Source organism: Notamacropus eugenii, chromosome 3 (assembly GCF_028372415.1).
Source record: "Notamacropus eugenii isolate mMacEug1 chromosome 3, mMacEug1.pri_v2, whole genome shotgun sequence".
Classification (NCBI taxonomy): Eukaryota; Metazoa; Chordata; class Mammalia; order Diprotodontia; family Macropodidae; genus Notamacropus; species Notamacropus eugenii.
This window is the reverse complement of record NC_092874.1, coordinates 215,445,990-215,469,545: the sequence shown is the minus strand read 5'-3', so window position 1 is coordinate 215,469,545 and position 23,556 is coordinate 215,445,990. Positions and strand designations below refer to the sequence as shown.

At 38.7% G+C, this 23,556-nt stretch overlaps 1 protein-coding gene across 8 annotated transcripts in view; it reads left to right on the top strand.

Moving 5' to 3' along the window:
- The window catches only part of ETFBKMT (electron transfer flavoprotein subunit beta lysine methyltransferase), a 69,751-nt gene that overhangs the window by 15,243 nt on the left and 30,952 nt on the right, over positions 1 to 23,556 (top strand). The window contains exons 1-2 of one of the 8 annotated variants that reach the window (XM_072654378.1): positions 22,751 to 22,823; positions 23,365 to 23,475. The exons of 1 other annotated variant lie outside the window; for it this stretch is intronic. The gene's annotated coding sequence lies outside the window, so the exon portion shown is untranslated. Of the gene's footprint in view, positions 1 to 22,733; positions 22,824 to 22,845; positions 23,145 to 23,364; positions 23,476 to 23,556 lie in introns of those variants that run through there. 6 more of the 8 variants (XM_072654377.1, XM_072654379.1, XM_072654380.1 and 3 more) reach the window with 6 other exon arrangements.

Below are 23,556 nucleotides of genomic sequence, written 5' to 3'. Positions count from 1 at the left end.
TTTTAAAAGTTACTTTCTTCAGGATGTTTTGTGCCTCTTTTACCAAGTTGTTGATTCTCTTATCATAATTTTCTTGCAGTACTCTCATTTCTTTTACCAATTTTTTGTCTTTCTTTAATTCTTCCAGGAATTCTTGTTGGGCTTGTGTCCAATTAGCATTTTTTCTTTGAAGTTTTGTTTGTAGCTGTTTTTATGTTGTTTTCTGAGTTTGTTTCTTGGTCTTCCCTGTCATCATGGTAGCTTTTTTATAGTTAAGTTCTGTTTTTGTTGTTTGCTCATTTTTCTAGCCTATTTCTTGACTTTGAACTTCATGTTAAGTTTGGGCTCTATTCAACTAAGGGTTGGGAGGCACTATCCCAAGCATCAGGCTTTTTCACACTACTATTTTCAGAACTGTTTCTGGGGGTTCTTCATGTATTTGGTACTTCCAAGATGGTGTGATCTGGGGAGACCTGTGGTCACTGCTTTCCTGGTCCATGCTCTGGTCTTTACCCAGGCAGGTCCCTTATTCCCTAGCAGCTGCAAGTGCTAAAGCTCCTCTTGGCCCTGGAACTGGGACCAGGTCCTCTGTTGTCCTGTAGCCACAAGTGCAACTGCATCTCTGTTCCTTGAAACTGCAACCAGGATCCCTGCTCCCATGTGACTGATCACAAACACTCCTCTCCACCCTCGAACTGTGACTCAGAGCTAATTATGGGCAACATGATTGCCAAATAGCAGCAGGTTCTGTACCCAGTGCCCAAAAAGGGTCTCCTGTGATCACATTTTGACTAGTTATCCAACTTCCTTACCATCTATGGACTTAGATCTCTGAACACAGCTGCTGCCACCAACGCTGTCCTTACTACGGCAGTAGTACTGCTATCTCTGCCTCCAAAGCTCACTCACTGGAGCTGCCTGCCACATGCACTCTAAGCCAGACCCCACACCAATCACAGATCTCTCTTGCTAACCTCCTAATTTATCTTAGGCTGGAAAAATATCTCACTTTCCCGTTTTGTGGGCTCTGCCACTCCAGAACTCGATTTGGGTTGTTACTTTAAAGTTATTTGGAGGGGGATATTGAAAGATTTTCGCTGAGTTGCTCTTTAGACTCCACAATTTTGGCTACATGCCAATCTTCCTACTCTAGTTCCTGAAGTTATAGCTTTGTGCAATTCAAAATTTTGGCTATGATAATTCTAGGATTTATCATTTGGGATTTCTTTTAGCACATAATGTGTAGATTCTTTTTATTCTTACTTTCACTTTGGTTCTAATAGAATTGCAGTTTTCACTTATAATTTCTTGAAATAAAATGTCCAGGCCTCTTTTAAAAAAAAATTGGTCAGGTTTTATCCCCTGCTTCATTTTTGGGTACAATAGGTCAGCCTTGCTTAATTTTCTCCTAAGTCCCCTTCCAGGATTAGTAGGTCCTCCCCTCCTCTGTATGTTTCTGACCCCCCTTGGGCTTTCTGATCACTTTAAAGCAGAGAAAACCTCTACTTTTGCTGCCTCCAAAGAACCTTGTGAGCCATGTACCTTTAACCTGTCTCTGGTCAGACTGACAGACTTTTTTGCTTGTTCTACAGTTGACTTTCATGATGGCCCCCTTTCTTATTACCCATGGATTTTTGGATCACTTTTTATACAGTTTCGAGGGTAGGTAAGGTCTTTCTATAATGTATTATTGGACTTCTCAACCATTATTTGGTTTGGTGCAAATTTCAAGGGTTTGGTAGACTAGGTATGTGGGAAGCAGGGAGTCTGCCTCTGTGCAGACATTAATCTTGGTTAAAAATCAATAAAAATTATTATTAATAAAATAAAACATTTTTTAAAATAGTGAGACAATATGGAATGTCAGATCCTAGTATAAAATTGATGCTCAATCTTAATACTGTTTTCACAAGAAAAAAACCCCCAAAATCTGAAATAGCTTTAGAAATATATCCTTTAACCTCCCCAAGCTTCTTTCCTTCTCCACAGAATGAAGAGACCAGATTATTTCTGAGTTTCTCTGTGACTCTAAATCTTAAGGTAGGTTTGAGGGCAGATTCGGAATGATAAACACAACAGAACTCTCTAGCTCAACTAGACAGGATCTACTTGAAGACTTCAACTGATGTTGAAGCTAGAACATACCAGGCTTTGTCTGGTCAGCCCCACTGGGTTGTTGTTGTTGTTTTTTGTTTTTTTTTATGAAGCTCCTTCAATCATCAACTTCTTCTAGCAAATGTGCCTACTTAGGATGGATTTCAGATGCTAGGTGGGGAATTAGGATACCATGGGACAAATGGTCTAGCCTCCTCATCCTTACAAAGACCCCTACAGCCATCGTAAAGGAGAACAATTCTTGTGGAGAAATGACATCCATGCCACCAACAGCACCAAGTCTCTATCAGTTGCTACCAGTGGAACAGGAAAGTCAGATTAGCTGAAGCAACAAGGTACCTTAACCCTAATCCTTTCCACCTGGTCAAATGTGAACTTGATATATTCCCTTTAACAGAAGAAATAAAAGACCTCTTCCTTCTTTTAGTCTGCTCATTACCCTAACTCAGTTACGCATGGGGAAAAGTGTACTTCCTTAAGCAGATCCCTCAAAAAGGCCTCTTGCCCTTGCTCAGTCACTGCCCTAATTTTATTCTGTGTTAGAACAGAATTCCCCATGAACTTCTACTTAATTTCTTCAGAAAAAAAGGTTAGATCTTTGTTTAGGGAAAAAAAGAACATTTAGTGCAGGAAAGTTTCCCTAGAAGCCTGACAAAGTACTAATAAGATTTTCTTTATTCAGCTACACCTGCAAAATTTCTTTAGACTGTAGAAATATTATTTTTTCTTAATATTTCTAAAAAGGGAGTATCTGTTATGTATTCATACTGTATACACAAATATAAACCTATACAAATACACATTATAAATACATATAGGCATGCATGCATGTGTCTGTAGAAATACATATACATGTACATATATACATATATGCATGCATATGTGTAGACACAGAGGTGTGCTGGTAAATGTTCAACAGACTCTCTGGAGGAAGGGGAAATGTACACACTAAACACTTTTAAGTTTAACCTACATTATTAATATTTTCTCTATTACTTTCTTAAATCTGGATAGTCAACAAAATAATAAATCAAGCTGTGTTTTGTAGTATTTGCCAATTTTCAAGGTGTAAATGCTCTTACTGAAAATTTTAATAATTAATCCTTTTGAGTCCATACAAATTGACTTTAATACACCCCTGGATACATGCATAAATAAATATATACTGTTAACAGGATTTTTTCTGAGACAGTCTCTAATCTGAGAATACTCAGAGCTGCACAAAGCAGGCCTAGAGATAGGAATGAAGTGATCAAGTAGTTTAATTAATCAGTTTCAACGTGAGAAATGTTCCCGTAGTTGAAGTTAAAGCATGTTATATACTTAAATCACAAGTGGGGAAGGAGGGAGGAAGGTGGATTACAAACAATCGTTTAGTGGCTTCCCACCAGAAATCCACAAATCCCACAATACAACAATTCTGGAGTCAAGTCTTTGGGGATGCTGACCACTTCCCCTAGGGTATAGAACCAGAGTTCTGTGATGCTTACAGGTTCTATAACCTTTGATTCACTTTATTTAAGGTCCAGTGATTGTGAACATTGTCCGTTTTGATTAATCAGTTTAAGGTGCACTGTGAGTTCTAACTCCTGAGCCAGAGAGATAGCTCTTGAGAAAACTAAATTATTGGTATATTCATTACACATATATTAGTTAATATGAATTTATAATTCACATAACGGGGGAAAACTCCCTTAACTCTGTTTGATTTCAGGCATGAGTCATATCTGACTCATGTGGTTACAGGGTATTAAAGCCAGGCACAGGATTAACCAGGTGGTAATTTTTGTTTTCCAGAAAGGAAATAACACAATGAGTAAATAAAGTAAGGAGGATCCTACCTAGGCTGTATGTTAGGTCGTCCTAACATACAGTGAGATACATCCATTCAATGAATAGACTTCTTTAAGTAGTTACTCAAGGGATGGCCCCTTTAATATTAATGACTACTAAACATGAACATTATAAGATTGAGGGGGCAGTAGCAAGGAGAAAAAAGGCTTAGTTCATAGAGGGAGTAACTGTAAACATCAGCCCACATCTGCTTTCTTGGGTTAGTGGTATTCATCAGTTGTTACCTTCTTCTCATTCAGGGGATCTACTTTGGACCCTGTTTAATCTTTATGGTCAGGTCACTTATGAGTCCTGAAATCCAAGTGGGTGGTACTGCCCTTTTGAGATGTAATAGGTAGATCCAGGACTCTACTTCCAGGAGTTTGGCTACAGTGGGGGGTGGTGAACAGGACTTCAAAGGGATCTTTCCACCATGGAAAGGAGTGTTTTCGGAGATGTTTCCAGTATACTTAGTCACTGGGTTGGATCAGGGGCTGAATTTCAGTTGGAATTGCTAAAGAATGGGACTGAAAGACAAACTGCTAAGTCTCTGCTATCATCTGAGCCAACACGATTCAGTGTTGTAGGAGGTAGCCTTTGGCTGGAATTCAGTGTCTTGTTACTATCTCATAGGGACTGAGCTTATGCAAACCAAATGGTCTAGATTTAAGACTTAGCAGGACGAAAGGAAGGGCTTTGGACCAGGGGATACCTAGTTCCTCAGAGAATTGTGCAAGGGAGGTTTTAAGTATCCCATTAACTCTTTATCCATTCCTGATAACTGGGATGATAGGAACAATGTATTTCCTTAGGAATGCCCCATAATGGAATGATTTTTCCTAAGAGGATTTTTGTAGCACAGAGAACTCCAGGCTATTGCCAAAGGGGGATCCCATAGGCTTTGCTGAGCACTTCTGACTCATCCTGTGTTCATACAGACCCAGGTATCTGGGTCTGTATCAACTCATGGTTGTCTCAGTTGGGAAAGGGGAGACTAGGAGTTGGTGCCAGAACACACCCCAGAAAGCACTGAGGGACCCCCCTACAATCCTGATCTCTCAGCATTACTAGGTTCCAGGGAGGACTGGCAAGAGGGGTGACAAAAGGAGGGGGATGTACAAGTGATGCCCATTATCCCCATGACTCCTGTTGGAGATGTTTCCACACTCTGTTTTAAACCCTCTGCTTTCTCAATACATATATACAAAAATACATTAATATGCACATATACTTAGATAGAGATATAAGGGGGTGCACAAAGTCCTTTTCAGGCCTTTGCTGACCATATCTACATATGAAAAAAATAGGAATTCTGTATGGCTTCCAGAGATGAAAAATAGGTGATAAGTTGAAAGTTCAGTATGGGCAACAGTATGAATTGGGTTCCCCACAGAGACCTCAAGTTCAGTGAGCAGGAAGTTTAGTACAAAGAAAAGACAAAACCTAAGAGCATTATCTAGCCAAGAGGACCAAACTCTACTCTATTTCGAAAGAACTTGGCATCTACAGCTGAATATCTTCTGGGAATTTGAAAGGCTTAGTAGTCAAAAGACTGAAGGGAACAAGTACCATCTTGAGGTCCATACAACCTACATCTTCCATCCAGTCAAAATCCTTGTAGTTGTCTACAGACCTCTAGGACATTCCCCTTCTTTCAACAAATTCAGTGCCAGGCTTACAATTTTTCTCTCCTCCCCAACTCATGCCCTCATACTAGGGGACTTCAACATACATCTTGATACCCCCTCAAATACCCTAACCTTCCAGGCCCTCAACTTAATCATTTCTTATGACTTATTCCTCCATCCCACTTCAGCTACTTACACAGTTGGTCATATCCTTGACCTTGACAACATCCAATCTCCATCTTTAAGAATTCTGAATTTCCTTATCTGATTACAATGTATTGGCCTTTCACCTTTTCCACTGCCTTCCAATGCCTGCTCTTCATCCATACCATTACCTCTAATCCACAAAACCCAGGCCATCACCCCTGGATTAGTTATGCTCTCTTTCTTTCCTCTCCTTGACCCTTTGGTGAGCCAATTCAACTCTACATTGTCCTCTTGAGTTCCTTGCCCCTTATATTGCTAATTGTGCCTTCCTAAGCCTCTACCTTGCTGAATAAAGGTGGAGAAATCACACAACTATGCTGACTGGGTCATATATACATAATACATACACATATAATACATACACACACTGCATACACATATACATACACATACATTCATATATACCTCAACTGGCCCTCAGTGTTACTAGGCAATCCTTTTATACCTACCTAATAAATTCACTGTCCAACTTACCACATCAGCTTTTCCAAACCTTTTCAATCCTCCTGAAACCTTTCATGACTTCCCTTCCCCCATCCTCTCAGGTGAGAACCTTACCTTATAATTTAATGAAAAAATGAGGCCATTCATTGAGAGTTCCCTTCTTATCCTATATCACCTTCATGCCTTCTATCACTATTTCCTCCTTCACACCAATCTCTCATGATGAGGTTGCCCTACTCCTTGTCAAGGTCTACTCTTACCTGCACAAGTGATCTCATTCCATTTCACCGGCAGATTGCTCCCTCTATCACTCCCACTTCCTCCCTTGTCTTCAAAATCTTCCTGTTTGCTGACTGCTTTCCTACTGCCTATAAATATACCTATTCCTCTGTCACCCTCATAAAACTTCACTTGATCTATCTGTCCCCTCTATCTCATGTCTCCTGTCTTTCATGGCTAAACTCCTTTAGAAGGCTGCCTATAATAGGCACTTCCACTTCCTATTCCTGTGTTCTCTTCTTAACTCTCTCCAGTCTGGCTTCTAACCTCCTTCAACTGCAACCTCTCTTTCCAATGATGTTTTAACAACCATGTAGGTACAGCCTTTTCTCACGCCTCATCCTTCTTGACCTCTCTGCAGCTTTTAGCATTCCTTGATTTGTCTAAGTTTTCTAGTTACTGCTTTCTCCTGGTTCTACTTTTACCTATGATCACTCTTTGTCTCCTTTTCTAGACTTTCATTCAGATTATGCCTGCTAACTATGGGTGTCCCCACATGGCTCTGTCCTGTGTCCTCTTTTCTTCTCTTTCTATACTATTTCACTTGGTGGTCTCAATAGTTCACATAGATTCAATTATATCTTTATGCTGATGATTCTCAAATCAACTTACTCAACCCTAACCTCTCTGCTCACCTCCAGTTTCTTATCTCCAGTCCTCCAACTGGATTTTAAAGCAGCAAGTCATCAAACCATCCAGTACTGGTTTAAAAATAGAAAGATCAGTGGAACAGACTAGACAAGGGGAAATCAGAAATAATAAAATTAAATAACTGAATTTGATAAAGTGGAAATATAAATTACCTAGGAAAACACTCTTGATTTGATAATAAATTACAGAGAAAACTAGAAAATAGTCAGATAGAAATTAGGCTTAGACCAATAACTTACACCATATTCACAACACATTCTAAATGGATATGTGACCTTATTATTGAAAATCAAACTTTTTTTTTAAAAAACCTAGAAAAGAAGCAGATCATATACTTCTCATAGCTATGGGTGGGAGATGTATTATTAAAAAGATAAAATAGATAACTTTGATTACAAAAAGCTGAAAAGCTTCTGCACAGAAAACCAGACTAGGATAAGACTCAGATAAGAAGGAAAGGGGTGGAATAGGAAAAAAAATCTTTGTATCAAATTTCTCTGATAAGGGTTTGATATCCAAAATATCTAAGCAATTGATACGTATGTATACATGATATTTTCCCATATATGTAATATATATATCATTAATGATCACTAATGAATAAGTGGTCAAAAAGATATGAATAGTTCTCAAAAGAACTACAAAGTATGTATAACCATATGAAAGAATGCTCCAAATCACTATAATTAAAGAGTAATAAAATAATTTTAAAAATCAAATCAAAATAACTCTGAGGTTTTATTTCATACCCTGAAAATTTGACAGAGTTGACAAAAAATGGCAATAATAAATGTTGGAGGGATTGGGGATTATAGGCACACTAATACATCGTTAGAGTTGTGAAATGATACAACCATTTTGGAAAGCAATTTGGAATTATACAATAAAAGTAACTAAATGCCCATACTCTTTGAATCAGAGACTCCATTACTAGACTTATACCCCTGGGAAGCTACTGATAAGAAGAAATTCCCCATATATATTCCCCATTGCAGCAGCACTTTTTGTGAAAGCAAAGAATTGGAAAGAGAGTAGAGGCTCATCACCTGGGAAATGGTGAAATGATTATGATACACAATTATAATGTAATATTACTATATTGAAAGAAATTATGAATGTGATGAATACAAAGACACATGGAAAAATCTATACAAACTGATAGAGATTAAAGTAAGCAAAACCAAGGAAAAAACACATACATAATGAGTACAGCAAAATAAATGGAAAGGACAATCACATACATATAAAATCAAAAGTGAAGATAGCATAATTATAAAGATCAAGCATGACTCAAATGAAGATTTATAAGAGGACACCTTCCCAAACCATCCTTTTATGGAGTTGAGAGGCCTATAGGTGGTGCATATTGAACACATTTTCAGACTTTTAAAATTATGAATTGGTTATGCTGATTTTTCCATCTTTTTGTTTTTAAAAATACTAGTTGTTATATTAGATGACTCTCTAAAAGGAGGAGGAAGACGGATATTGGGGAAAACTATGATGATGTAAAAAGACAGTAGATATTCATAAAAATTTATTTTAAGAAATAAACTCAAGTAGTAATAAATGAACATAGTAATCTAGCGTTCAAAAAACCCAAAGATCCAGGCTTTGGGGGTAGAAACTCACTATTTGACAAAAATTGCTGGGAAAACTGGAAAGCAGTTTGGCAGAAACTAGCTATAAACCAACCTCTCACACAGTATACTAAGATAAGGTCAAAATAGGTACATAATTGAGACATAAAGAAGGATATCATAAGCAAATTAGGAGTCCAGGGAAAAATTTGCCTGTCAGATCTATGAATAAGCAAAGAATTTATGATCAAACAAGAGCTAGAGGGCATTATAGGATAAAAAATGGATTATTTTGATTACATTAAATCAAAAAGTTTTTACACAAACAAAACCAATGCAATCAACATTAAAAGGAAAGCAGAAAATAGGAAAATTTTTTTTACAAGGACGTGGAGCCAAGATGGCGGAGTAGGAAGACCCATATACTCTAGCACTTCCCCTACAGCCCACAAAATACCTGTAAAAAATGGATCTCAACAAATTCTGGAGCAGCAGAAGCCACAGAATGACAGCGTGAAAGAGATTTCCAGCCAAAGGTAACCCGGAAGACTGACAGAAAAGGTCTATCCCATAGGACACTAAGTGGAGCCAAGCCCAGCCCTGGCTGCACTGCATGGGGAGGAACAGAACCAAACAGACCTCCAGGGCAGAATTCCCACCTGGGAAGGTCCAAGATCCCTCAACCCACAAGCAACAAAGAAAGCTCCAAAGGTCAGTGTGGAAGGGCTTTTCAAGTTGGGTGAGAGGGAAATGGGGTCCCCCTCAGCACTGGCCCCAGGTGGCAATAGAGGCAGTGGCAACAGCAGCAGTGGGCAGTGGGTGGGCGGCTATGTGGAAGCAATCTGGGCACATTGTCCAGGCAGCTCAGCTAAAAGCCTCTGAGGGAATTGAGCAGCTGAACTAAACCTCAGCCCTCAGTGACAGCCCCACCCCCACTCAAAGCCTTGGGAAATCGAGCAGCTGAGTCAAATCTCAGGCTTGAACGTGAAACTGGGGAGAGGAGGGACAATAGGACCCTACTCTTGACAAAGGATTCATAAGTCAAGTAACTGGCTGGGAAAATGCCCAAAAAAGGGAAAAAATTAAGACCATAGAAGATTACTTTCTTGGTGAACAAGTGTCTCCTTCCACCCTTTCACATGAGGAAGAACAAGGCATACTGTCAGAGGAAGTCAAGGCCTCTGTCTCCAGTACCTCCAAAATGAATATGAAATCGGCTCAGGCCATAGAAGAGCTTGAAAAGCATGTCAGCAGCCTGCTAAAGGAGAACCAAAAAAATGCTGAGGAAAATAACACCTTTTAAAAGAGGCTAACTCAATTGGAAAAAGAGGTCCAAAAAGCCAATGAGGAGAAGGAAGCTTTAAAAAGCAGAATTAGCCAAATGGAAAAGAAGGTTCAAAAGCTCACTGAACAAAATAGTTCTTTAAAAGACAGAATTGAGTTCAGGGAAGCTAATGACTATGAGATAGACCAAGAAGTTACAAAACAAAATCAAAAGATTGAAAAAAATAGAAGATAATGTGAAACATCTCATTGGGAAAACAGCTGACCTAGAAAATAAATCCAGGAGAGACAATTTAAAAATTATGGGACTACCTGAAAGCCATGATCAAAAACAGAACCTAGACACTATCTTTCATGAAATTATCAAGGAAAACTGTCCTGATATTCTAGAACCAGAGGGCAAAATAAATATTGAAAGAATCCAAAGAGACCCAAAAAGAGAAACTCCTAGGAATACTGTGGCCAAATTCCAGAGTTCCCAGGTAAAGGAGAAAATACTGCAAGCAGCTAGAAAGAAACAATTTGAGTATTGTGGAAATACAATCAGTATAATACAGGATCTGGCAGCTTCTACATTAAGGGATCAAAGGGCTTGGAATAGGATATTCCAGAAGTCAAAGGAACTGGGATTAAATCCAAGAATCACCTATCCAGCAAAAGTGAATATAATATTTCAAGGGAATAAATGATCATTCAATGATATACAGGACTTTCAAGCATTCATGATGAAGAGACCAGAACTGAATAGAAAATCTGACTTTTAAACACAAGAATCAAGAGAAGTATGAAAAGGTAAACAGGAAAGAGAAAACATAAAAGACTTTCTAAAGCTGAACTGTTTATACTCCTGCATGGAAAGATAATATTTGTAACTCTTGAGACTTTTCTCAGTATTTGGGTAGGTGGAGGGATTACACACACACACACACACATGTAGACAGAGAGTACAGGTTGAGTTGAATCAGAATAGATGATATCCCTAAAAAAATAAAATAAAAACTAAGGAGTGAGGGAGGAAAATACTGAGAGGAGAAAGGAAGAAATGGAATGGGGCAGGCTATAACTCATAAAAGAGATAAGAAAAATTTTGTTCAGTGGAGGGGAAAAGGGAGAAGGGAAGAGGGGAAAAGTGAAGCTTACTCTCATCACATATGGCTTAAGGACAGAACAACATGCTCACTAAATTTGGTATGAAAATCTATCTTACACTACAGGAAAGTAGGGGAGGAGGGAACAAATGGAGTGAGGGGGATGATAAAAGGGAGGGCAAATGGGAGAAGGGAGTAACTAGAAGTAAACATTTTTGAGAAGGGACAAAGTCAAATGAGAGAATAAAAAAAGGGGCGAACAGGGTAGGATAGAGGGCAATATAGTTAGTATTACACAACATGACTATTATGGAAGTCTTTTGCAAAACAACACATATATAGCCTGTTTTGAATTGCCTGTCTTCTCAGTGGGGATGGGTAGAGAGGGAGAGAAGTTGGAATTCAAAGTATTAGAAACGAATGTTGAGAATTATTGCATATAACTGGGAAATAAGAAACACATGTAATGGGGTATAGAAATTTATCTTGCCCTACAAGAAAAGAGAGAAGATGGGGATAAGGGATGGGTGGGGTATGATGGAAGGGAAGGTACGCTGAGGGAAGAGGTAATCAGAATGCAAGGTATTATGGGGTACGGGGAAGGGAGAGATGGGGAGAAAAATTGGAACTCAAAATTTTGTGGAAATGAATGTCGAAATCTAAAAATAAATAAATACAAAAAAAATTTTTACAGCAAGTTTCTCTGATAGAAGTTTCATTTCTCTAATATATACAGAACTGAGTCAAATTTATAAGAATACAAGTCTTTTCCCAATTAATAAATGATCAGAAGATATGAACAGGCAGTTTTCAGATGATGAAACCAAAGCTATTTACAGTCATATGAAAAAATGCTTTACATCAGTATTGATTAGAGAAATACAAATTAAAACAACTTTGAGGTACTACTTTATACCTATCAGATTAGCTAATATGACAGAAAGGAAAATGACAAATGTTGGAGGGGATGTGGCAAAACTGGGACACTATGGGTGGAGTTGTGAACTGATCAAATCATTCTGGAGAGCAATTTGGAACTGTGCTCAAAGGACTATAAAACCATACGTACCCTCTGACCCAGCAATATTAGGTCTACACCCAAAAAAGATTTTTAAAAAAGGAAAAGGAATTATGTACAAAAATATTTTATTAGCTCTTTTTGTGGGGGCAAAAATTGGAAATGAAGGTATGACCATAAACTGGGGAATGGTTGAATAAGTTGTGGTATATGATTGTGATAGAATGCCATTATGCTCTAAGAAATGATGAGCAGGATGCTTTCAGGCAAATCTGGGAAGACTATATGAACTGATGCAAAGTGAAGTGAGCAGAACCAGGAGAACACTGTACATAGTATCAGCAATAGTGTAAGGATGATCAACTCTTCTCAGCAACACAATGATTCAACAATGATCTGACAATTCGGAAAGACTTATAGAGAATAATGCTATCCACCTCCAGAGAAAGAATTGATGGAGTCTGAATGCAAATTGAAGCATACTTTTTAAAAACTTTATTTTTCTTTCTTTTTTTTGGTCTACATTTTCTTTTGCAATATGGAAATAATGTTTTGCATGATTGTACATGTATAATCTATATCAAATTGCTTTCCTTCTCAAGGAGGAGGAAAAGAAAAAGGGAGAGAGAATTTGGAACTCAAAATTTTAAAAAAATGAATGTCAAGATTTTTTACAAGTAATTGAGAAAAAATGAGAGAAAAAAGATTATAGGTAGATAACAAAAATAAACTCAACATGTCAAAAATTGACTATCTTTTCCTCCAAAACAAACTTTTTCCCCTTTCCAAATTTTCTCATTACTATTTTCTATTACCTCCATATTCTCAGTCCCCCAGGCCTGCCAGCTAATGTTTTTGTCCTTCGTTCTAGAAAAGGGCCATGGCATCAGGAAGACAATGCCATAACTTGCAATTGAATTGGATTTGAGTGAGAGATAGTTGTGTAAAATCACCGGCCTCACTTTCTCCTCCAGCATTAGGACAACTGGAGATGTTCCAGGATGCAATACAACACCTTGGCCTTATTAAGCTAAGGTCTTTCCTAGTACTCAGTTTGACCAAAGCAATCCCCATTTAGTGATTAGACCTGTTTAACAAGTGAGTGAAAGGATGGCCCCTTCAATTAAAAAAAAAGATGTGTGTGTGTGTGTGTGTGTAAGTATGTGAAGACCCTCCAGGTTGCTGGCTGAAAGAAAAACAATTACTATTTGCATTCACTCTGAGCCATCAGGGCCCAAAAAATAACCATTAAGTGGTGCTTGGGCAGGGACTTATTTCTGGCCAATCAATGAAAGCCAGAGTGAATTGGGTTTAAGACATGGTCTTTAAGAAAGAAATCTAGTCAGTAAATCTCAAGATAACTAGGTAGGTTTCAATCATCAAAATTTACCATCCTTTGGGCAGAACAGCATCAGGTAAGGGCATTTTTCCCAGTGTTGAAGGTGAGGGAGAGAGGAGGTGAAAGGTGAAGAGTGAAGAGGAGAGGAAAGAAGAGGGGAGGGCAAGGGAAGGGAAAGGAGGAGTTTAGTTGTCTAACTGGAACTGGCCAGTTAGGTCCTCATTGGGGCAGCTCAGACTACTCACAAAGGTTGTGGTTTGTTTCTCATTCTCGAAGAGGAACCATGACATCAGGAGGATGATATCATGACTTGCAACTGAATTGGATTTGAGGGAAGGAAGGCAGTGCAAAGTCACCAGCCTCACTTTCTTCTCCAGTCATCTGGCTCTTAACAGCTCTACCTCTCCAATCTGCTACCAAGGCCTCTCAATTTTACCTTTACAACATGTTTCCAATATGCCCCTTCTCTCCTTTGATTCTGCCACCATTATGGTGCAGGCCCTATGTCCTCCCTGAACTCTTCAATACCTGAACTATTGCAATCACTTTCTGGTTGGTCTGTCTGTCTCAAATCTCATTGCACTGCAGTTCACCTTCCATTTAGCTATCAAAGATATTTTCCTAAATTGTAGTTTTGACCATATCACCTCCCTACTCAACAAATTGTGCTTGTTTTCTATTACCTTGAGGAGCAAATATAGAATCTTCTGCTGTTCAAAGCCCTTTATAACCTATTCCCACTTTTCCAGACTTCTTACACCCCTCACCCTTTACCACCATGTAGTCTTTGATCCAGTGACACTGGCTTTCTTGCTATTTCATGAGCACTCTCTCTATTGCCTGACTGGGCATTATCACTGGCTGTCCTTCATGCATGAAGTCCTCTTCCTCTTGGCTTCCCTGGCATCCTTCAAGTAGTCCCAGCTAAAAATCCACCTTCTACAGGAAGTTTTTCTCAATCCCTCTTAATTCTAGTGCTTTTCTGATGCTGATTATTTCTTATTTATCCTGTAAATATCTTCTTGGCATACAGTTGCTTTATGTCATCTTTCCTCTTAGACAGTGAACTCCTTGAGAATATGGATTGTCTTTTGCCTTTCTTTTTATCTCCAACCTTAGCACAATATCTGGCATATAGTAGGAGCTCAATAAATGTTTACTGATTGAATGAGTATAAGATCAACTCCATCCCTACAAAATCAAATATTCTTTACATATGTGTCCCTCCCCATGAGTGTCTACTCTTCCTTTTGTAAATGGACTCCTAGTTTATGGGGGAAATGATTTGTTGCTTCTTTTCTTTTTTAACTAGATCATTTTATGAAAAGACTTTCCTTTGAATTAATTATGTTCTTTATTGACTATTAAAGAAAACATGGGATAATGGAAGGGGCTTCTGAGCTATATGGCTTAAGGGATAACTTTGAAGCTGGGGTTGTCCTTCTAGGGACTTGGGATGCAACAAGGCTCTACACTTTTTTATTTTTCGCTCTTGACATTCATTCTTCTTTCACTGTTAGATTTCAATGACTCCACTGATTTCTTTCAAGTCTGGGGTAAATCAGACCATAATAATACTCATGGATGATTTTTATTCCCTATGCTGACTCTAAGAGAAATTATTATTTTTCTCTTATATGAATAACCAATTATTGAATTAGGACTAAGGTTTTCCCCCTTTCTATTTCCTCATTCAGAAATCAACCCCTGGAGGCTAGTTAGATAGCCTTCCCAACTGGGAAAACTTAGGTCTGATCAAAAGGTAAAGAAATTCTAGTTAGGTGAATTGGTGGATTCTAGCCCATTGTGTTTTAGTCAGACAGGTCTTAGTCAAAGTGGATTCCCCCTCTTGTCTAGATTGCTCTAGACTGGAATGGTCTAGGAAGAAATAAGTCTCTTTGTCCAAGACTGAGTGATCAAAATCATGTCCCCTAGACCCTCATTAGAATAAACTCACCTCTCATTATAATATTCATTCTCTCATTATTTGTTAACCAATCAGAGTTGATTTCCATTCTTAGAAATACTAATCCTTCCAAGGACATATAATCACTGAGTGGGTTCCATGAGAGGTCTTTGGTTTAGGAGATATGGCCAAATAAGCATCCTTTACTTCCTAGCTGAAACACCAATAAGATATCCACAGCAGCTGCTATGAATATGCATATATATTTCCAGGGTAGGTTTGCAAAATATAATAAACTCTCTTCCTCAAAGGCAAAACCAAAACTATTTATTTAGAACTTCACTATTCGAATATCAAGAGTAAGATTTAGTAAAGTACTGATCACCAATCCAGGGAGCACCAACATCCTAAGCATTCTTTCTGTTAGGCCACCTCACAAACAAGTTCCCCTAGGCAAAATTCCTCCCTCCACCTGCTGTCCATTGCTTCTCTCTCTCCAACATGCTATTTCAGTTAAAATTCCATGTGACTCAGGCTCCATGTCACTCAGGTTGTATCACAGCTGTGAGCTGGGCCAGAGCTCAAAGCAGACCATATAGATGGGGAAGATCTTCCTATTTCATTAACATTACACTAGCATAATTAATAAAATGATTAGCTACTCAGAAAATGTGTCTCAAACTTTTTATATGTCACAACTTTACCTTGGATGGCCCAAGGTCGATTTCAATACAAATTATTCTTAGGTTCTTTAGTCCCAACAGGATCTCAAGCCTCCTGTTTATTATCATCTTTATTACTTTTTACAATCATTTCCAGGGCCCCTGGTGGCCAAAGAGATTGTGATCTTGATCACTGCATCCACACATCTATATAACTTCCTAATTATTCATCTTTCCTTGATTTTACATCTCTATGAGTGTCTCCAAAATGCTGATAGACTGCCTTTTGGATCTACGGATCATCTCTCTTATGATTTGCGCAGCTCAATACTTTTTTTTTTACTTTTGTGGTACCTAAGTTCTTCCTGTTAGACATCAATAGGTTCTATTAGTATATCACTACAGGGTTTTAAAACTACAACAAACTCAAATCTAATAACAGTTAAATTAAAATAGCTAGATGCAAGTTATACATATCCAAATATATTGCATAAGTTCCACACAGGTTTATTGTGAGTGTTATGCTTTGTAAACCTTCAAGTTTTCTTTAAATAAATGTCTTAAATTCCAACAATTTCTGATATAGATGTATTTAATATTAGAAGTAATATAAACTACCACCAGATGTCAGCAAAACCTCAGTGAAATGAGATTTCAGCCTTCAAGGGTGGAGAACCTTTTTTTAAAGGGCAATCTTGTGCAGGTCTAGAGCATGTCAGGAACCACTAAGACAGTGATCTCTATATTTAAAAGTTCCTCCTTTGCTAGATAAATAACCACTGTAATTGCAAAGCAGAGCGGATAAAAGAAAATTCAGAATAATTGTAATAACACATTAATATATCACTCATCTGTGTAGGGAGCTCCAGGTGAGGTTACTCCCTTTATCAATGCACACCAGTGACTATTTTCCATCTATAGTCTTAGAGTTAAGTAGGGCACTAAAAGGTTAAGTAAACTGTCCAGTGTCACAAAAGCAAGAAGTGGGACGCAAACCCAGGTCTGAGACTGGCTTTCTATCTACACTGCCTCTTTAATAAGCTAAGACCAGAAAAAAAAAAAAAAGGATTGGTTTGAATTTGAAGTGAGGACATAACTAGAATAATACATTTATTAGCTTATTTGATCCTTACAATCAAATAATAATAACTTTTAAAGCACCTATCATTTCCCAGACACTGTGTTTACTGCTGTGGATATAAAAACAAGAAAATGAAACAGTCCTTGTTCTCAAGGAGTTTACATTCACTACCAAATAGCCATGTTAGGTAAGAGTAAAGGGTGATTATAAGAGTTAGACAAGGGTTAAGTTTCCACAGATGTGAGCCGATAATCATTTAATATAAATTTTGGATTTTAATAGGGGCCAGAGCTTGAATTAATCAATCAGAAGAAGAACCTGGACCTAACAGTCCCTTTGTTCTCTAAAGTAAACTCAGAGAATACCTCTTCCTATGTCAACAAGGCCAGATGGGGCTGACATAGCATTCCTTATGAGGCCCTGGACCTGAGACACTCATTATCTTGAATAGTGAAACTTTTTTTTTATTATCTTGTCAACATATAGTATGTTATAACATGTTAATGATAAAGAAAACACAGATATTCCGAGTAGTAATTTCAACTGACACTTTGTTAACTTTCTTACTTATTGTATTTAGAACAAATCTAATTAAGAAATTTCTTTCTCATGGTATAAGTAATCACTCATGGAGACCATAAATCTGAAGGACACAGACAACCTTGGATTGTCCTAAAACAGATTTAAGCCTGGTCATTCTTATATTAGTCAGTCAGAAGATTGTCTGGCTCCATGATCATGTAACTACTAGCTTTAAGGGAATAAGCAATATGCATTTAGTCTGTTTGCTTTTTTAACCAAACTTTCAGGTCGACAGGGCTCAAAGTCCTCGATGCAAAGAAACCATAGCCTTGCAGGTGCCTGCAGCCAATCAAATTGAAGTTAATAGGTTTGTTTAGATTGCAAAATCAAGATATAGGCCAATCTGGCTCAAACCAGTCAGGGCTAACTAGGTAACCAGGACAAAAGTAACTACGCATGTTTAATAAGCTTCATTAATATTAACTGACACAACTTTAAGGTGGAGATTTCCACCATTTCTGACCATGGGACATATGACAAAGCGGGGGAACATGCTTACACATACTAAGGGGGGAACACGGGAGGGGAGTATAAGGAAGTTTGTAAGGTGGAAGAAGTCAGATCAATCTGGTGTCTGAAGGGAGGAACCACACTGAGCTTAAAAGCCTTATTGCTTCTGTACTCAGTGCTCTCTCCTCTCGAAGAGGATCAGAGCCTGCTTCTGGTCAGGAGTGTCCATTCTCTGAACTTTCTCAATAAAGATTACCTTGATACTGAAATTCAGTGTCAGGCACATTTCTAACAGAGACTGACTGAGAGGGGCCTAGTTCTATGATTTTATGTTGTCTTCTCTGCCACATGGATGCTTAAGGAGCCTGCTTCTGGAAATTTGTGATGATATACAATGGAGGGGTCTTATCCATGATTCAGAGCATTCACAGGTGTTCTATAACAGTCAACCCTTCCTTTAGAAAAGTATTTTAATCAACTGCTGAGATCGAATAGAAAGTGCAAACAGCAGAGGAACTTAGTCTCTTTCTCCTCACTAGTGGTAATTAAGGAAGAAATGTTATAAGCCTCTGAGGAGAAAGACATGGTTAGCATTACTGCTCTTGGTCGTATCTTCCCATCTAGGCCACCATGCTGCCACTGTGAGGCTTTTTTGATGTGAGGTGGAATATTAGAGATAGAACTGACTAATTTATGGCTTTGTCATCTTAAAAAGGTTGGCAGAGCCTTCAAAAGTCCCTAAATTATTCAGCTTTGGGTTATTGCTGCAAGAGGGGCACTGAAGACCAACCTGCTTGACTCAATTCACCACATCTTGCAAGCAAGGGAGCAATTTGAACATTATGGATGAACAGATGTGAGTTTGGAGGAAGGAAATATATGTAGTGTGGAGAAAGAACAACACTATTCTAGAAATGTTATATATGGCTAAGAATCTTCATTTTGGTTTGATGTGCTGACAAGATCCCTCAAACCCCTCTAATGGCTTAGCTTTACAACCTGAGGCATTTCCTCTCTTTTGTAATATCCCTGTCATCACCAGATTTGGGAGGTGCTGTGAGTTTTCATTTCTTTTATAAATAGGGGAACCTAACAATTCATTTGTCAGCGAAGCTTTACTTCACTACCACAATATGATGCTAATTGGTTGTGTACTATAAGCAAGTCTGTATATTAACCAAATCTGTACATTAAAAAGGAGTGAACAGTTTCTCTTGGTTTGTTAATAAATTCTTTGTCTTCCAGTTTGGCTGTTTTCTTTATTAGACCACCTGTCTAATGGACCCACAAGTAAGTGAGAATCTCCCTAAATTCTCCAAGAATTGGAGATGAGAAATTCTCCAACAATTTGCTATCAAAAGTGGGATGATTGGGACTCCTCAAAAAGTTTCTGAATTCACCATCAGCCAGGACAGTTAGAGTATATATAAAGTAAGATTTTGTTAGCCTCATGTAATGAAGTTAAATTAAAAAAGAAACAACTAGGGAAACTGCAGCAAGTTTCTCTAATATAGTGCTCATTTCCATAATATATAAGGAACTGACTAAAATTTATAAGAATAAGAGCCATTTCCCAACTATGCATTAATATTAACTGACTGGAGACTGCCACCATTTCTGACCATGGGACATATGACAAAGGGGGAGAACATGCTTACACATATTAAGGGGGGAACATGGGAAGGGAGTATAAGGAAGTTTGTAACCTGGAAGAAGCCAGACCAATTTGGTGTCTGAAGGGAAGAACTACATTGAGCTTAAAAAAGCCTTCTTGCTTCTGTACTCAGTGCTGAATAATTTAGGGACCTTTAAAGGCTCTAACTTAATTAACTAATGGTCTAACAATATGAATGGGCAGTTTTCAAGTGAAGAAACCTAGGCCATCTATAGCTATATGAAAAAATGCTGCAAATTACTGACAATTAAAGAAACGCAAATTAAAGCAATTCTGACATTCTATCTCACATCCATCAAAGTTGCAAAAACAACATATAGGGAAAATAATAAGGTAACAAAGACTGTCAGAAAACAGTCATAGTAATGCACTTGGTGGACCTATGAATGGATACAACCATTCTTGAAAACAATTTAGGATCATACATAAAAAGTTACTAAATAGTGCATGCCTGTTGACTCAAGTACAATACTGTTATGTGCATATGTAAAAGAGATCAAAGAAAGAAGAAAAAGTCTTTTACGTGCAAAAATATTTATTTCTAGCAGCTCTTTTTGTGGTGACAAGAGCTCAAAATTAAACAACTAGGGAAACTGTGCAGCAAGTTTCTCTAATATAGTGCTCATTTCCATAATAATATAAGGAACTGACTAAAATTTATAAGAATAAGAATAAAATAAATAGAATAAGATAGATAAGAATAAGAATAAAACTAATAAATACAATTGTGCTGCAAGAAATAAGGACAAAGATAATATCAAAGAGATGTGGAAAGATGTGAATGAACTAACTTAGACTGAAACAGAACCAGAAAAACAATTTATACTACAACATCAATATTATATACTTTTGAAAGCTGTAAAAATTACGATCAGTACAATGATCATCTTTGATTCTGAAGGATCAATGATGAAATATATCATCTGTCTTCTAACACAGAAGTGATAGATTTAGGGTAAAGAATGAGACATACACTACATATACATAATATGTTTCTATATAAACAATGAGGGAATTTTTTTCTTGAGTCTTTGTTACAATGAATTTGTTTTCCTTTTCTCTCCTTTTTTTTCAGTTGTGTGGGGATGGGAGAGAGAAATAGATATATCTTAATTACTCTTTAAAAAGTAGAGATGGAGGGAGTCTTTGTACTGTACAGTGAATGTGTAAAACAATTACCAAGTTATGTATGCTTATTAGGGCTGATGGTATACTAATAAAATTTATACTTATCAATGCATGCAATCAAATTTAATTGATTGATTGTTCAATAATCAATCTTTGAAGAAACCTTTAACCTGATTCCTTAAGATCCCTGTAAGTGTGTCTTAAATTGGTGTTCAGGACAGATTTTTTTTCTCTTTGCCTAGCCAGAAGCTGTGTGTCTCCCTTAGAGGTGGCATTCTGGCACTTTCTAGATCTATCAGCACTTCTCTGAAGCAAATATGGAATGTTCCAATTTCCCAAGTTAGGGAAATACACAAGTCTATCCTAGTTGTTACTCAGGAGAAGGTTGATAGCTAGGGCCTCTTGTAAGTTTTTGTGTTTCTAGCCAAGGGTCTTTATAAATTCCATCTACATTCTTTGTGTCGATCAATCACCTAAGCTTGTGATGAAATAAATCAGTCATTAAGCATTTATTCAGCACCTACTATGTACCAGGCACTGCACTAAGCACTGAGATTACAGAGAACAGCAAAAGAGAGAATGTATCCTTGAGGAGCTCTCAGTTTAATGAGGAAGACAGCAAACAAAGAAATATGTATAAAGTATACCAGAATAATTGGGAAATAGTTAACAGAAGGGAGGCATCAAAATTGGGAAAGGCTTCCTATAGAAGGAGTAATTTTAGCTGAGACTCGAAGGATGCCAGAGAAGCCAGGAGGAGCAGATGGAGAGTAGAGGGGGACAATATTCCAAGCATGGAAGATAGCCAGAAAAAATGCCCAGAGCAGAAAAATTGAATGTCTTGTTCAGGGAACAGCAAGGAGTCCAGTGCTACTGGGCTTACGAGTACTGAGAGAGGAGGAGGAAGAGAATTTTTGTAAAAATACGGGGAAGGTGGGGCTAGGTTATGAAGAGCTTTGAATGCATAATGTAGTTTTTGCTTTTCCTTTGATCCTGGAGTTTAAGTACGGAGTTGACATAGTCTGTGGCCTGAGAGTGTGCTCTGAGATAGTGTACTCTGGACAAGAATAGAGAAGTTGGGAAGGGGGAGGTATTTGGAGGGAAAGATAATGAGCTCAGTTTTGGAAATCTGAATTTAAGATGTCTATCAGGACGGTTCAAGCTCTGTAGCAGGCAGTAGGGAATATCAATCTAGTGGTCCATAGACATGAGGGTTGGGACGAGGTAGGAGCTGGGCACAGAAGACCAAGCCACCTTCTGATGCTCTGGCTGCACCACTCATCTGGGCACGTGCCCTGGGAGCCCCCGGGGGGGGGTTACACTTACAAATCTTACCTGTTGGTCTGTTCTTTCCCATACGTAAACCAAGGTTCCAGTGACACCACTGGCTTTTTTAGCAACTCTATTGTAACCTGCCTTTCTCCTTTTATAACATCACGAATTTGGAGCTGGAGGCAAATTTAGGGAGGTCACGTGACATGGGTCCATGCGCTGACTTCATGTTACAATGAAACTTAAAGGAAAAAGATATTTTCATTGACTTTCTTCAGTTTGAGAGGCGCTGTGAAAATAAAGGAGTTTGAATAACAGGGTCCTAATACTTATCCCTTTATGTCTCTGAATTATCCCTCTCAATTTACTTTTCTGCAAGATGTAGGACACTCTACGTTACTTCTTAGGTTCGTTTTGAGGAAAGTCCTCTATCAACTGCAAAGTGCAGTTCCTGGAAGTTATCTGGACCCAAGGTGAGTTAGAATTATGATGATGTCCCTTTAAGAAGGAAAAAGCGTGAGTACGGCAGTCCGGAAGCGGAAGTGGTCAAGGCAGAGGGATTGCCCGGCAGGGGGGAAGAAAGAGCCCGGCCTTTCGTGTGGAGTCGGGTTTTGTGAGCAAGGTAAGGAGAAAAGAAATGCCGAGGTTGCCAGACCGCTTTAGACAAAACCATACAACAAATTAACTTTACTCCGAGGAAAGAAATGTGAGGATAGAACCACCGGCAAATAGAGCTCCCCTCTCCCCCGGCCCATTTGATCACTTCCCGGCCTCCCCTTCCCCTTCCCCGAGTTAGTAAGGTCCTGCAGAGAGAGCTGGGAAAGGGAAGAGAAGGACACGTTTGTTTTTCCGGCCACGGCACCCCACGGATTGGTTCCACCTCCTTTTAAACCTAAACACGGTCGTTGGAGAAAAGTTAGGCTTCAGCAAAGGCCACGTACGTGTATGTAAGCCCTGGACGTTGTCTGAGGGGACAGCGTGGTGCAGGGTGCCCGTTACCTGGGACGCGTCCCCGGCGGGAGCGCCCCCTGCCTGTGTGGCGGACCAGGTACCTACAGGCGTCGTCCCAGGGATACCGACCTCCGCACAGGGTGACCGTAGGGAAACCCGTTCGTCAGTCAGACTAGCACTTAGTAAGTGATTACTATGATGATGGTTTCCAGCACCACCACGGATGAGACGCTAGGCGAAAGGCTGGAGATTCGGAGAACAGGGAAAACTGCCCCCGCCCTGGAGGACTTCACAATCCAGTAGGGGAGATAACATCCACCTAAGTACGTACAAACGAGCTGCCTACAGGACAAATGGGAAGTAGACCTGACTCACGTTCTTCCCCGAGGCCCTTGTGCCCACCC